This window comes from Peromyscus eremicus, chromosome 5 (genome assembly GCF_949786415.1).
Source record: "Peromyscus eremicus chromosome 5, PerEre_H2_v1, whole genome shotgun sequence".
In the NCBI taxonomy this organism is placed as follows: Eukaryota; Metazoa; Chordata; class Mammalia; order Rodentia; family Cricetidae; genus Peromyscus; species Peromyscus eremicus.
In genome coordinates this window covers 114285477-114295954 of record NC_081420.1, presented here as the reverse complement: position 1 = coordinate 114295954, position 10478 = coordinate 114285477, and positions in this window count along the sequence as shown.

Below are 10478 nucleotides of genomic sequence, written 5' to 3'. Positions count from 1 at the left end.
CATAGCTTTAATGGAAACCACTAATGAATCAGGGCACCTGGTAAGGAATAAATAACAACTTCAAAGGAGTTTAGAGTAAGAGTGAATCCAGAGACAGATATAAGAGTCAAATGGAACAGGAAAGTTGGCTTTTTTGAGCCACACCAAAGTAGCATCGAGCATATTTGTTTTTCATTCAACAAATGTTTACTAGATGCCTACTTTGTATCAGCCACTGTTCTCAGAGAGCATTCACTTTTTAGTTGTGGTAAGTTGGATGGAGGCTAACAGAAAAAATTAGTCAAGATTTTGTGACATCTCAGTGACTTAACTATTCATCTTCTTCCTTAATTATTAAAGACATAGAAGTAGCTACACAGAAAAACTAGAAAAAAGGCATATGATGGTGGAGGGATAGCTGCCATTCAAACACACTGCCAATTTGGTGTCTTAATAGAAATGCATTGTTTCACAGTTTTGAAAAGTTCAAAACCAAGGTGAAATCAGGGCCGATTCTCCTGAGTGTTAGTAGTGAGGAATCCAGTCCAACATTCTTTAAATGGCTTTGTCTCATAACAGTATCTTCCTTTTCTGTGTTAATCTATATCCATACTGCCCCTTCTCACATGGAGTCCAGTGATGCTGGGTCAGGCTCTATCATATGGACTTCATTTTAATTTATTTCTGCAAAGGCCTTATCTCTGAATAAGCTCACACTCCAAGGTTAAGTCGTCAATGTGTAAATTTTGCATTGTTGCAATCCTGTCCCTAACACATCCTCTTTTGATAATCAGCCAATGATATGTGGCAGGTAATGAGGTAGTATAGTTCATTTCAAGCAAAATGCAATGAAAACCTTACAAAAATCATGCAGTAGGTAGACAAGCCCTATCCTTTAACAGGATTAAATTTATGTTATAATCTTGATGCATCAGCTTCCCCAATAAATGCCAAGATCTCTGATAACTGATAGACATAGAAATGGGAGAAGAGGTGATCCCAGCTGTCCAGACAAACCATCATTACAGAACTGGACAAATGCATGTAACCCAAGATTGAGACTCCAAAGATAATTCCACTTTGGAGTGCTATATAAACTTGATCCTGAAGGATAAATGGGTGCAAATGTCCTCTACATTCATTGCTCACAATCAGAAGGTCCATGGAAGAGCTGATGCTGTGGATGATTCCAAAGGCAGCCCACAGGCAGAACTCTGCCTTGCTTTTTTTTCTCCTAAGATTCATCCAGTAAATTTCACAAGACTCATCTACACTGGAGAGCAATTGACATTTTTCAAAGTCTGCTAATTTGTGTTTGAATGAATACTTGTTTTGTTTTTTGTTTGTTTGTTTAGCCTCACTGACATAAGGCTGCTACACCTCTGTCCCCAATGTACCAAGGGAAATAGCTTTATTCCCTGTGCTGGTTGTGCTTTCATACAAAATCATGGTTTGTCTTGTCCCATTGCATGTTATGCTTGGTGGTCTTTTAAACTAGCTCACAAATGACCTGCCTGTCATGAAAGGCAACATCATATTGAGGGAAGAAAGATTATCAATAGTGTCTAGTTCACAAACCCATGTAAGATACTGGTTCAACTTACTCGAGAGAGAGAGATAGTTGACAGACACGATCTCAAAATCCAGGCTATGTCCCCAGACTGTGACTGTCAGATCTGGTGTGTAAGATCTGAAAACAAAGGTGACAGTGCTCCAGATGATGTTCTACCTGACAGAGTAGGTGCCTGGCATGACACTGCATGGCTGCTTTTCCATCTAGGACATCTCCCAGATGCTTTTGTGCTGCCTCTCTTGAGAGACATGTTTTCATATTGGCCAAGCATTTTCCTTACTCTTTATAAATATTACTATGATTCTTGGGGGATATTCCATTTTCTTTATAACAGCCGCATTACCTGGCATGAAATTGTCTGTTTTTCTTTTGTGTCAAGATGCAAGGACTCTGAAGCCATACCTTTTACTCTTTGTTCATTGAAACTTCTGTACTATTTTAGAGAGTGATGCAAAGATATGGAAAGGGGAAAAGAAAGAAGGAAGGAAGGCAGAGAGAAGGGAAAAAAGATATTGAGTTAAAGAAAAGAATGAAAAAAGGAAAGAAAGGAGGAGAGAACACAGGAAGGAGGGAAGGGGAAGAATACAGGAAGGTATGAGGGAAGAAGAACCAGGGAGGAAAGGAAGTAAAGGATAAATGGAAGATGTGAAGTAAGGAAGTAAGGAAGAAGGAATAACTGATGCTCAGGCTCAATATATAACCTGGTTTTTTTGCTTTGTAGGGTCTATGGTAAAGAGAATGCATTGGAGTCCCTGGGAACACCCACCCAACTCTGCCCCTGTTGCTTGCCAGCAGGGAATACTCTTGCATCCAGATTCACACACCAAAACTCCCATTGGACCCTGCAATCTACAAGATGCATGCCCTACCACAATACCCATCTGCCTGAGACCCCAGTAATTTCCTGAGACAAGGAATCTACCAGCTCTCATTGTACCAAGATGTGAGTGACTTTTCCCCCACCCAGAGAGCCCTGCCTGTAGGACTCAGGCCCTGGAACACAGCCAGTCCCCACGAACTCCATTCCAAGTCCGCCCCAGTTGCTGGCAAGCAGGGAATACTCCTGCAGCCAGATGCCTCCACCAAAAACCCCCATCAGACCCTGCAATCTACAAGATCCACACCCTACCCCAGTACCCATCTGCCGGGACCCCAGTAACTTCCTGAGACAAGGAATATGCCAGCTCTCATTGGAACAAGTGTTGCTTCTTGAGACACAGAATCTGCCAACTCTTATTGGACCAAGAGAGGCTTCCTGAGACACAGAATCCACCAGCTTTGACTGGACCAAGAGCCCTGATAAGACCAAGAGTGGCTCCCTGAGTCACAGAATCAATTAGCTTGGATTGGACCAAGAGCAGCTCCCTGAGATACAGAATCTGCCAGCTCCAATTAGACCAAGAGCTAAAAATGGACTCAGAGGGGCCCCCTGAGACAGACTCAGCAAGCACAGGGTGGACACATAGCAGCTTGCTCAGACATAAGTACCTCTTGCACCTCTTACAGGAAGAGACTGGTAGATGTCAGTGCAAAAATACATACAACAACATAAAGAGCAATATGGCATCAGCAAAATCTAGTCCTTCCATGACAGCAAAACCTGAACATCACAATGTAGAAGAAGCAGAAGAAAGCAACCTTAAATATAACTGCATGAAGATGCTAGAGGCCTTTAAAGAGGAAATGAAAAATTCCCTTAAAGAAATTGAGAAAAAGACAAACAAAAAATGGAAGAAATCAATAAATCCCTTAAAGAAAGCCAAGAAAACCATAAAAAAGCAAATAAAATGTGAAGGAAACAGATCAATACCTGAAAATTGAAATGGAAAAAATAAAGAAGACATAAACAGAGGGAATGCTGGAAATAGAAAATCTGAGCAAATGAACAGGAAACACAGATGCAAGCATAACCAACAGAATACAAGAGATGGAAGATGGATCTCTGGTGTAGATGATACAATAGAGGAAATAAATACATCAGTCAAAGAAAATACCAAAACCAAAAGGAAATCTGGGATACCATGAAAAGGTCAAACCTAAGAATAATAGGGATAGAACTAGGAGAAGAATACCTACTCAAAGGCACAAAAAATATATTCAACAAAATCATGGAAGAAATCTTTTCCAACTTAAAGAAAGAAGTACCTATGAAGATACAAGAAGTTTATAGAACACCAAATAGACTAGACCCTCCAAAAATGTCCCCTTGCCACATAATAATTAAACCACTAAACATACAGAATAAAGGAAGAATATTAAGAGCAGCAAAAGAAAAATGCTAGCTGGCTTATAAAGGCAGACCCATCAGAATAACACCTGACTTTCAATGGAGATATTGAAAGCCAAAAGGTCCTGGAAAGGTGTAATGCAGACACTAAGAGACCGTGAATGCCAACCTAGACTAATATATTCAGCAAAACTTTCAATCACCATAGATGGAGTGAACAAGACATTCCAAGACAAAACCAGATTTAAACAATATCTATCCACAAATCCAGCCCTATAGAAAGCACTAGAAGGAAAATTCCAACCTAAGGAAGTCAGATACACCCACAGAAACACAGGCAATAGATAAACCCACAGCAGGAAATCCCAAAGAAGAGAAATACATACATGCTACCACCAAAAGACAGCAGGAATTGACAACACTGGTCATTAACATCCCTTATATCAATGAACTTAATTCACCTATGAAAAGACACAGGGTAACAGAGTGGAAATAAAATCAGGACCCATCCTTCTGCTGCATACAAGAAACACACCTCAACTTCAAAGACAGACACTATCTCAGAATAAAAGGCTGGGAAAAGTCTTTCCAATCAAATGGACCCAAGAAGCAAGCTGGTGTAACTATTCTAATATCCAACAAAATGAACTTCAAACTAAAATCAAGCAAAAGAGATTGAGAAGGACATTACATACTCATTACAAGAAAGAACACCAAGATGAAGTTTCAATTCTGAACATTAATGTCCCAAACACAAGGACATACACATATGCAAAAGAAACATTACTAAAGCTTAAATCACACATCAAATCCCAAACATTAGTAGTGAGAGACTTCAACACCTCACTGCTGTGGATGACAGATTGATAAATAAAGTGCTGATTGGCCAGTAGCCAGGCAGGAAGCATAGGTGGGACAAGGATAGAGGAAAATTCTGGGAAGTGGAAGGTAGAGGCAGAGAGACACTGCCAGCCACCATGTTGTGAAGCAGATGTTAAGATACTAGTAAGGCGTGAGCCACATGGTAATTTGTAGATTAATAGAAATGGGTTAATTTAAAATATAAGAACAGTTAGTAAGAAGCCTGCCATAGCCATACAGTTTATAAGTAATATGTCTCTGTGTGTTTACTTGGTAGTGTCTGAGCAGCTGTCAGACTGGCAGGCAAGAGAGATTTGTCCTGACCTTGAGACAGGCAGGACCAGGAAAACTCTAGCTAAAACCCACTCTCACCACTGGACAGATCTGTCAGATTAAAACTTAACAGAGAAATAAAAGACTTAACAGATGTTATGACTCAAATGGACTTGATCGATATCTACAGAACATTCCACCCTAACAAAAAAGAATATACCTTCTTAGCACCACATGAAACCTTCTCTAAAACTGACCACATACTTGGTCACAAAGCAAACCTCAACAGATACAAAAAAACTTGGAATAACCTCCTGTATCTCATCAGACCACCATGGCTTAAAGTTAGATTTCAACAACAAAAATTACAGAAAGCCTACAATCTCATGGAAACTGAATAATGCTCAACTGAATCACCAGTGGGTCAAGGAAGAAATAAAGAAAGAAATTAAAGGCTTCATAGAATTCAATGAAAATGAAGGTACTACATACCCAAACTTATGAGACACTATGAAAGCAGTGCTAAGAGGAAAATTCATAGCACGAAATGCCCACAGAAAGAAGTTGGAGAAATTTCACACTAGTGACTTAACAGCACACCTGAAAGCTGTTAAGAACAATAAGAAGCAAAGTCATCCAAGAGGACTAGATGCCAGGAAACAATCAAACTGAAAGCTGAAATCAATAAAATAGAAACAAAGAGAACAACACAAAGGATCAATGAAACAAGGAGTTGGTTCTTTGAGAAAATCAACAAGATACACAAGCTTTTGTCCAAACTCAGCAAAATGCAGAGAGAGAGAGAGCATCCTAATCAACAAAATAAGGAATGAAAAGGGAGACATAACAACAGACAATGAGGAAATCCAGAGAATCATCAGGTCATACTTCAAAAACCTGTACTCCAAAAAATTGGAAAATCTAAAAGAAATGGATGATTTTCTGTATAGGTACCACATACCTAAGTTAAATCAAGATGAGATAAACTATTTAAATAGGCCAATAACCCCTAAGGAAATAGAAACAATCATTAAAAGTCTCTCAACCAAAAACATCCCAGGACCAGATTTTTCAAGGTAGAATTCTACCAGATATTAAAAGAAGAGTTAATACCAATACTCTTCAAGTTGTTCCATGCAATAGAAACAGAAGGAACATTACCAAACTCCTTTTATGAGGCTGCAGTTACTCTATATTACAGTTATTCCCAAGCTACACAAAGATGCAACAAAGAAAGAGAATTTTAGACCAATCTTCCTCATGAACATTGATGCAAAAATACTCAATAATATATTGGCAAACTGACTCCACAAACACATCAAAAAACTATATACCATGGTCAAGTAGGCTTCATCCCAGAGATGCAAGGATAGTTCAAAATATGAAAGTCTGTCAATGTAATACACCATATAAACCACATGATCATCTTGTTAGATGCTGAAAAGGCCTTTGACAAAATCCAACACCTCTTTGTGATAAAGGTCTTGGAGAGATCAGGAATACAAGGAACATACCTAAACATAATAAAGGTAATTTACAGCAAGCCAACAGCCAACATCAAATTAAATGGAGAGAAACTCAAAGCAATTCCACTAAAATCAGGAAGAAGACAAGGCTGTCCATTCTCCCCATATTTATTCAATATATTGCTTTGCTGTGGGATGGTCTGTATGGCAAATGTGTTGCTCTGATTGGTCAATAAATAAAACACTGATTGGCCATTGGCTAGGCAGGAAGTGTAGGCGGGACAAGGAGGAGAATAAAGCTGGGAAGTGGAAGGCTGAGTCAGAGAGACACTGCCAGCTGCCACCATGACAAGCTGCATGTGAAGATCCCGGTAAGCCACAAGCCATGTGGCAATGTATAGATTTATGGAAATGGATTAATTTAAGCTGTAAAACAGTTAGCAAGAAGCCTGCCACGGCCTTACAGTTTGTAACCAATATAAGTCTCTGTGCTTACTTGGTTGGGTCTGAGTGGTTGTGGGACTGGCAGGTGAGAGAGATTTGTCCTGACTGTGGGCCAGGCAGGAAAACTCTAGCTACATTACTTGAAGTTCTATCTAGAGCAATAAGACAGCAAAAGGTGATCAAGGAGATACAAATTGGAAAGGAAGAGTCAAACTTTCACTATTTGAAGATTATATGATAGTATACATAAGTGATCCCCAAAACTCTACCAGGGAACTCCTACAACTGATAAACACCTTCAGTAGTGTGGCAGGATACAAGATTAACTAAAAAAAATCAGTAGCTCTCCTATATACAAATGATAAATGGGCTGAGAAAGAAATCAGAGAAACAACCTTTATAATATCCACAAATGATATAAAATACCTTGGGGTAACTCTAAGCAAGTGAAAGACCTGTATGATAAGAAATTTAAGTCTCTGAAGAAAGAAATTGAAGAAGATATCAGAAAATGGAAAGATCTCCCATGCTCATGGATAGGTAGGATTAACATAATAAAAATGGCAATCTTACCAAAAGCGATCTACAGATTCAATCCCCATTAAAATCCCAACACAATTCTTCACAGACCTGGAAAGAACAATACTCAACTTCATAGGGAAAAACAAAAAACCCAGGATAGCTAAAAGAATCCTGCACAACAAAGCCACCTCTGGAGGCATCACCATCCCTGACATCAAGCTCTACTGTAGACCTATAGTAATAAAAACAGCTTGGTATTGGCATAAAAATTGACATGTGTATCAATGGAATCAAACTGAAGACCTTGACATTAATTCACACACCTATGAACCTATGATTTTTGACAAAGAAGCCAAAACTGTACAGTGGAAAAAAGAAAGCATCTTCAACAAATGGTGCTGGAATAACTGGATGTCAACATGTAGAAGATTGCAAATAGATGCATATCTACCACCATGCACAAAACTCAAGTCCAAGTGGATCAAAGATGTCAATGTAAAAGCAGCTATACTGAATCTGATGAGAGAGAAAATGAGAAATAGTCTTGAACGTATTGGCACAGGAGACCATTTCCTAAATATAATACTAGTAGCACAGACACTGAAAGCAACAATTAATAAATTGGACCTCCTGAAACTGAGAAGCTTCGGTAAGGCAAAGAACACATTAAATAAGAAAATGACAGCCTATATAATGTGAAAAGATTTTTACCAACCCCACATCTGACAAAGGTCTGCTCTCCAAAAGATATAAAGAACTCAGGAAACTAGACATCAAAATAATGAACAGTCCAATTAAAAATTGGCTACAGAGCTAAACAGAGAATTCTCAAAGGAAGAATTTTAAATGGCCAAAAGATATTTAAGGAATTGCTCAGCATCCTTAGTCATCAGGGAGATGCAAATCAAATGACTCTGAGATACCATCTTGCACCTGTCAGAATGGCTAAGTTCAAAAGCACTGCAGACAGCTTATGTTGAAGAGGATGTGGAGTAAGGGGAACACTCCTCCACTGTTGGTGGAATTGCAAACTTGTACAGCCACTTTCGAGATCAGTGTGGCTGTTTCTTAGAAAATTGGGAATCTATCTTCCTCAGGACCCAGCTATCCAAGGGCATATATCCAAGGAATGCTCAATCATACCACAGGGATACATGCTTAACTATGTTCATAGCAGCAGTATTCATAATAGCCAGAACCTGGAAACAATCTAGATGCCCCTTAACTGAAGAATGGATAAATAAAATGTGGTACATATACACAATGGAGTACTACTCAGCATTGAAAAACAATGACATCATGAAATTTGCAGACAAATGGATGGAACTAGAAAATATCATCCTGAGTGACTTAACTCAGACTCAAAATGACAAACATGGTATATACCCACTCATAAATGAATACTAGATGTAAAGCAAAGGATAACCAGACAATAACCCAAAAATCCAGAGAAGCTAGCTAACAAGGAAGACCCAAAGAAGGATGCATGGATCACCCTGGGAAGGGGAAATAGAAGAGATCTCCATGAGTAAACTAAGGATGAGTGGTGGCCAATGGAGGGTAGGGGGTAGGGGATGAGAACATAAGGGAATGGGATGGATCAGCTGGAACAAAGAAGGAGGGTGAAGCAATGAAAGAGATATCATGATAGAGAGAGATACCATGGGGATATAGAGAAACCTGGTGCTAGAGAAGTTGACAGGAATCCCCAAGGATGACCCCAGCCTGGACTACTAACAATAGTGAAGAGGGTGCCTGAACTGAACTGGTTGCCCCAGAGATCAGACCAGTGAATACCATAACTCTCATCACAGAGCTTTTCTCCAATGACTGATGGAAGTAGATGAAGAAATCCACAGCCAGTCACCAGACAGAGCTCCAGGAGTCTAGTCAAAGAGAGAGAGATGGAGTCTATGAACAAGTGCATCAGAATCATGATGGGGAAACATGCAGGGACTACCAAACAGAGCTAGAGGGATCTCATGAAAGTTGGATCAATGGCTGTGGAGCATACATGGGACTGGACTAGGCCCTCTGCATGGTGAGACAGTTGTGTAGTTTGATCTGCTTGGGAGGCCCCCTGGCAGGGGGATCAGAATCCACCTCTGGTACCTGAGTGGGCTTTTTGGAGCCCACTACCTATGGTAGGACACTTCATGCAGACTTGAGGCAGGGGGAAGGGCTTGGACTTGCCTCTTCCTCCTCATGGGAAGCCTTGACTTCTTGTGGGTGGGAGAAGGAGTGGGATGTAAGGGGGAGGTTAGAGGGGGTGGGAGGAGGGAAGAGGGGGATCTTTAATTGGTGTGCAAAATGAATGAAAAAATTCTTAGTAAAAAAAAAGGAGATTGCATTGATTCTCAGAAAAGACTTAGGAAGGTGAAGCCTTCTTGGAGGAAGTAGGCCACTAGATTTATATCTTCAAGGAGTGTATATTTTCCAAGAGTTGAACAGCTCTGCTCTACACACCCTTCCCACTGTGATCTATCTAAAAGAAGCTAAAATAACATTGGTAGTGCCAGATACAGAGACTTCACCTGGCATGCCTACAATTCTCTGTATATAATACAACATACAACATAACATACCATCATCTTCAAAGGAAACATATGGATTCTTTTATCCACAATATTTAAGCCACCACCTCGCACACACTGTGTATCCTGGGAGTCCTTCAGGGATGGTTGTTCTCCTCTAGTATCCTTTTCTAAAACTAAGCTGGTGATGAATGTCACATAGAATACTCTAAGCACTCAATAAGCAGAGACCATCTCAATGCTTTAGATATGTAGCCAGCTAATTCAATGAACTACTGACTGACAACCAGGCACAAAACACCTCAGATGCTTAAAGCAAGCTTAAATAGAAAAGGAAAATATCAAGACAAGAAATGTCAGAACCCCCTTCATTCTACTGAGTTAGATTAGAAGACCTATATGCATTCTATCATCAAATTTTAAAAGCCCTTCTAAAAATAGATTTTTAGAGTATCTCTCAAGTACTTTTCTTGGTAATAGAAGTCTGTTCCACTGTTTGCATAAAATTGAAAAATATTATAATATATAAAGGAGCTAAAAACAAAATGTACAATTACACATTCTTGAAAATAATGATTATGAATATTTCTATGTAATTT